Source organism: Melanerpes formicivorus, unplaced genomic scaffold (genome assembly GCF_026170545.1).
Source record: "Melanerpes formicivorus ecotype bairdi unplaced genomic scaffold, bMelFor1.0.p_v2 SCAF_540, whole genome shotgun sequence".
Lineage (NCBI taxonomy): Eukaryota > Metazoa > Chordata > Aves > Piciformes > Picidae > Melanerpes > Melanerpes formicivorus.
Window position 1 is genome coordinate 105,001 of NW_027142892.1, and position 5,820 is coordinate 110,820.

Sequence of the window (5,820 nt, forward strand, 5' to 3'; positions counted from 1 at the left end):
CTTCCCAGGTGGTAGACGTGCTCTCCCTCGGTGAGTAGACGTGCTCTCCCTGAGCTGGCAGGTAGACGTGCTCTCCATGGCGAGGGGGGACTTAGTGCACTGAGCCGTGCGGCAGGAGGTAGACGTGCTCCCCGCGGCCGGGCGGGCACTTAGCGCGCGGAGGCTGGAACCGCGGGGTAGACGTGGTCCCCGGGACGAGGGCCGCCTGGTATCGCCCGCCCGGCCCCCAACCCCCCCCCCCCGCGGCGGCGTAAATGAAGAGAGGCAGTCGGCATGAAACCTTCTTTTATTAAGTGTTGTTTTCATCGAGCGTCTTTCATTAAAGGTTGTGTTCTGAAGCAGTCTTTTCTTCAACAGCGCTGTTCTCCGGGGAGAAGGTCTGCCGGCATCTCTAGAAATCTCCCCCCGCCCCTGACCGCCTCCCCCCCCGCCCCCGTTGCCGGTTTGCGCGGCGCCCCCCCTCCCGACGTTGCCTCTTGCCGCTACCCCCCGCCCCCCCCCCGCTGCCGGTTTGCGCGGAGCCCCCCCTCCCGACGTTGCCTCTTGCCGCTACCCCCCGCCCCCCCCCCGCTGCCGGTTTGCGCGGAGCTCCCCCTTCCCGCCGTTGCCTCTTGCCGCTACCCCCCGCCCCCCCCCCGCTGCCGGTTTGCGCGGAGCCCCCCCTTCCCGCCGTTGCCTCTTGCCGCTACCCCCCGCCCCCCCCCCGCTGCCGGTTTGCGCGGAGCCCCCCCTTCCCGCCGTTGCCTCTTGCCGCTACCCCCCGCCCCCCCCCGCTGCCGGTTTGCGCGGAGCCCCCCCTTCCCGCCGTTGCCTCTTGCCGCTACCCCCCGCCCCCCCCCGCTGCCGGTTTGCGCGGAGGCCCCCCTTCCCGCCGTTGCCTCTTGCCGTTACCCCCCGCCCCCCCCCGCTGCCGGTTTGCGCGGAGCGCCCCCGCCTGCCGTTGCCTCTCGCCGCGGCCACCACCGCCCCCTCCACACCCCCGGGCCCCCGTTACCGGTTTGCGCGGAGCCCCCCCTCCCGACGTTGCCTCTTGCCGCTGCTGCCACCCCCAGCTCCCCACACCCCCCGGCTCCCGTTAGCGGTTTGCGCGGAGCCCCCCCTTCCCGCCGTTGCCTCTTGCCGCTACCCCCGCCCCCCCCCCCCGCTGCCGGTTTGCGCGGAGCCCCCCCGCCTGCCGTTGCCTCTTGCCGCGGCCGCCACCGCCCCCCCCACACCCCCCGGCCCCCGTTACCGGTTTGCGCGGAGCCCCCCCTCCCGACGTTGCCTCTTGCCGCTGCTGCCACCCCCAGCTCCCCACACCCCCCGGCTCCCGTTAGCGGTTTGCGCGGAGCCCCCCCTTCCCCCCTTCGCGGGCTGCCGCTTCCCTCCCGGGCTGCCCGGCTGCTCTCTAACCCCTGCGACCGAGGCGGCGCTGTTAGGGCGGCCGTGCCGGTGCCCCTTGCCGCAGCTAGCCTCTCGCCGCTGCCCCTCCCGTCCGTCGTCCCCCGTCCCCAAAAACTTGCTGCTCTCCACGCTGGAGCCTGCACGGGGGAGGTTGCGCTCCGCTCCTCCGGCCCTAAAGCCGCCCTCGCCCGCCCCCCCGGCTTGCCGCTTGGCTCGGCTGCCCGCCCGCCCGCTAATCCCCCCAACGCCCCCACCCCAAAAACACCCCAGCCCTACCGCATGCCGCTCCCCCTCTCCCCGCTCTCGCTGACCGCTGCCACCCCCCCCCCACCCCTCCCCCCCGAAACAAACCCCCCAGCCCTACCGCATGCCGCTCCCCCTCTCTCCCTAGCCTGCCCCCCCCGCCGTCGCTTGCTGCCGCCGCCGCCGCCGCCGCCGCCGCCCCGCCGGGACCCGCCTCGGTCTGGTGGCGCGCGCTCGGAGATCCCCGGCTACCCGTCCGTCCGTCCCTCCCTCCCGCCCCGCCCCGGGGGAGGGCCCGGGGCAGCGCGGGCAGGCGGGGAGCAAAAAAAGGCGCGGGCGCCAAAAAACGTCGGGGTCCCGGGGTGGCGGAGGGGGGCGGCGGCGGGGGCGGCGGCGGGTACACGGCGCCGGGTCCAGGGCGCCGGGTCCAGCCCGTCCCGGGGCGGGGACAGGTGGTGTCGTCCGTCCCCGCCCCCGTAACCTGCTCTGAAGCATCCGCTTCCCGCCGCGGTTCGCCCTCCACCCCCCCGCCGCACACGCAGCTGCCGCTTCCCGCCGCCTCTGCCCCCCGCCCCGGGATCAACCACCCGCCGGGTCCAGCCGGTCCCGGTCCCGGGAACCTGCTCCCGGGGCCAGCCGGAGCCACGCCCCCTCCTCTGACGCTTCCAGCTGCCGCCTCCCCTCCCACCCCCCAAACTCACACTGGCCCTCGCCGGCCCGCCCACCCGCCTACCTGCTTGCCCGCCGCCGCTGGGTGGCGTGCCGGACACTCTCGCACACAGGTACACAGACAGGGACACAGGGACACAGGCACTCAGGCACACAGGGACACAGGGACACAGGGACACAAGGACACAGGGACACAGGCACTCAGGCACTCAGGCACTCAGGGACACAGGGACACAGGGACACAGGCACTCAGGCACTCAGGGACACAGGGACACAGGGACACAGGGACACAGGGACACAGGGACACAGGCACTCAGGCACACAGGGACACAGGTGGCGGGCCGGAGGCCTCTCTCCACTGTGTGGCAGGGGTCCAAGAGCCACCCCAGCCCAACCCAGAGGGTCTTTTGCACCTCTCTAGAGGCCACCCAGAGACCCCAGGCCGCAGCAGAAGCCTCCCCCGCATGCTCTGCAGGCTTCCGACCCACCCCAGGCCGCACCAGAAGCCTCCCCCGCAAGCTCTGCAGGCTTCCGACCCACCCCAGGCCGCAGCAGAAGCCTCTCCCGCACGCTCTGCAGGCTTCTCAGCCACCCCAGGCCGCACCAGAAGCCTCTCCCGCACGCTCTGCAGGCTTCTCAGCCACCCCAGGCCGCACCAGAAGCCTCCCCCGCACGCTCTGCAGGCTTCTCAGCCACCCCAGGCCGCACCAGAAGCCTCTCCCGCACGCTCTTCAGGCTTCTCAGCCACCCCAGGCCGCACCAGAAGCCTCCCCCGCACGCTCTGCAGGCTTCTCAGCCACCCCAGGCCGCACCAGAAGCCTCCCCCGCACGCTCTGCAGGCTTCTCAGCCACCCCAGGCCGCACCAGAAGCCTCCCCCGCACGCTCTGCAGGCTTCCCACCCACCCCAGGCCGCAGCAGAAGCCTCTCCCGCACGCCCTGCAGGCTTCTCAGCCACCCCAGGCCGCAGCAGAAGCCTCTCCCGCACGCTCTGCAGGCTTCTCAGCCACCCCAGGCCGCAGCAGAAGCCTCTCCCGCACGCTCTGCAGGCTTCTCAGCCACCCCAGGCCGCAGCAGAAGCCTCTCCCGCACGCTCTGCAGGCTTCTCAGCCACCCCAGGCCGCACCAGAAGCCTCTCCCGCACGCTCTGCAGGCTTCTCAGCCACCCCAGGCCGCACCAGAAGCCTCTCCCGCACGCTCTGCAGGCTTCTCAGCCACCCCAGGCCGCAGCAGAAGCCTCTCCCGCACGCTCTGCAGGCTTCTCAGCCACCCCAGGCCCCAACAGAAGCCTCTCCCGCACGCTCTGCAGGCTTCCGACCCACCCCAGGCCGCAGCAGAAGCCTCTCCCGCACGCTCTGCAGGCTTCCGTCCCACCCCAGGCCGCAGCAGAAGCCTCCCCCGCACGCTCTGCAGGCTTCTCAGCCACCCCAGGCCGCACCAGAAGCCTCCCCCGCACGCTCTGCAGGCTTCTCAGCCACCCCAGGCCGCAGCAGAAGCCTCCCCCGCACGCTCTGCAGGCTTCTCAGCCACCCCAGGCCGCAGCAGAAGCCTCCCCCGCACGCTCTGCAGGCTTCTCAGCCACCCCAGGCCGCAGCAGAAGCCTCTCCCGCACGCTCTGCAGGCTTCTCAGCCACCCCAGGCCGCAGCAGAAGCCTCTCCCGCACGCTCTGCAGGCTTCTCAGCCACCCCAGGCCGCACCAGAAGCCTCTCCCGCACGCTCTTCAGGCTTCTCAGCCACCCCAGGCCGCACCAGAAGCCTCCCCCGCACGCTCTGCAGGCTTCTCAGCCACCCCAGGCCGCACCAGAAGCCTCTCCCGCACGCTCTGCAGGCTTCTCAGCCACCCCAGGCCGCACCAGAAGCCTCCCCCGCACGCTCTGCAGGCTTCCCACCCACCCCAGGCCGCAGCAGAAGCCTCTCCCGCACGCCCTGCAGGCTTCTCAGCCACCCCAGGCCGCAGCAGAAGCCTCTCCCGCACGCTCTGCAGGCTTCTCAGCCACCCCAGGCCGCAGCAGAAGCCTCTCCCGCACGCTCTGCAGGCTTCTCAGCCACCCCAGGCCGCAGCAGAAGCCTCTCCCGCACGCTCTGCAGGCTTCTCAGCCACCCCAGGCCGCACCAGAAGCCTCTCCCGCACGCTCTGCAGGCTTCTCAGCCACCCCAGGCCGCACCAGAAGCCTCTCCCGCACGCTCTGCAGGCTTCTCAGCCACCCCAGGCCGCAGCAGAAGCCTCTCCCGCACGCTCTGCAGGCTTCTCAGCCACCCCAGGCCCCAACAGAAGCCTCTCCCGCACGCTCTGCAGGCTTCCGACCCACCCCAGGCCGCAGCAGAAGCCTCTCCCGCACGCTCTGCAGGCTTCTCAGCCACCCCAGGCCGCACCAGAAGCCTCCCCCCGCACGCTCTGCAGGCTTCTCAGCCACCCCAGGCCCCAACAGAAGCCTCTCCCGCACGCTCTGCAGGCCTCCGACCCGCCCCAGGCCGCACCAGAAGCCTCCCCCGCACGCTCTGTAGGCTTCTGACCCACCCCAGGCCCCAACAGAAGCCTCCCCCGCACGCTCTGCAGGCTTCTCAGCCACCCCAGGCCGCAGCAGAAGCCTCTCCCCGCACGCTCTGCAGGCTTCTCAGCCACCCCAGGCCTCAGCAGAAGCCTCTCCCGCACGCTCTGCAGGCTTCTCAGCCACCCCAGGCCGCAGCAGAAGCCTCTCCCGCACGCTCTGCAGGCTTCTCAGCCACCCCAGGCCGCACCAGAAGCCTCTCCCGCACGCTCTGCAGGCTTCCGACCCACCCCAGGCCGCACCAGAAGCCTCCCCCGCACGCTCTGCAGGCTTCTCCGCCACCACAGGCCGCACCAGAGGATCTTTTGCACCTCTCTGGACGCCACCCAGAGACTCCAGGCCGCACCAGAGGCCCCCCCCCCAACCATTTACAGGCTGCAGTGCCAGCCTAGGCCCCGCTGGCAGCCTCCCTTGTCTGCTTTGGAAGGCCTCCCATCCACTCCAGACCTGCCTGGAGGCCTCCCTCGACTGCTCCCGGGGCCCTCGAAGCCACCCTAGGCCTTTCTGGAGGACCTGCTCGACCGCTCGGGCGGCTTCTGACGCACCCTCGGCCATCCGGCGCCCAGCAGCTCCCAGGGCCAGGCACCGGCCTCCCCCTCCGGCCGCCCCTGGGGCCGGGGGTGGCTCGGACTCGGCGCCCCCAACGTGTCGTCCCGTCCCCCCCCCGCCCCGCACCGCCGAACATTCGCTGCAGCCGAGGGCTTGCCGCTCGACGCCTACCCCACCCGCCCAGCCCCCCCGCTGCGGCCCGGCGCTGCCCCCGGCCGCTGCGCCCCGCCTCTCCTCGCTCCCCCCACCCGGCAACCGGCCGCCGGGCACGGCAAGTCCCAGGGCAGGGAACAGGTGCTGCCGGGACCCCGTGCTGGCTGCCGGCTTCCCGGGGCTGCCCCGGGCACGGACAGGTCGCCCCCCCCGCCCCGGCGAATGTTCACCGAACCGGCTGCCGGCTGCCTTCGAGCACCCCCCGCCCCCCGCCA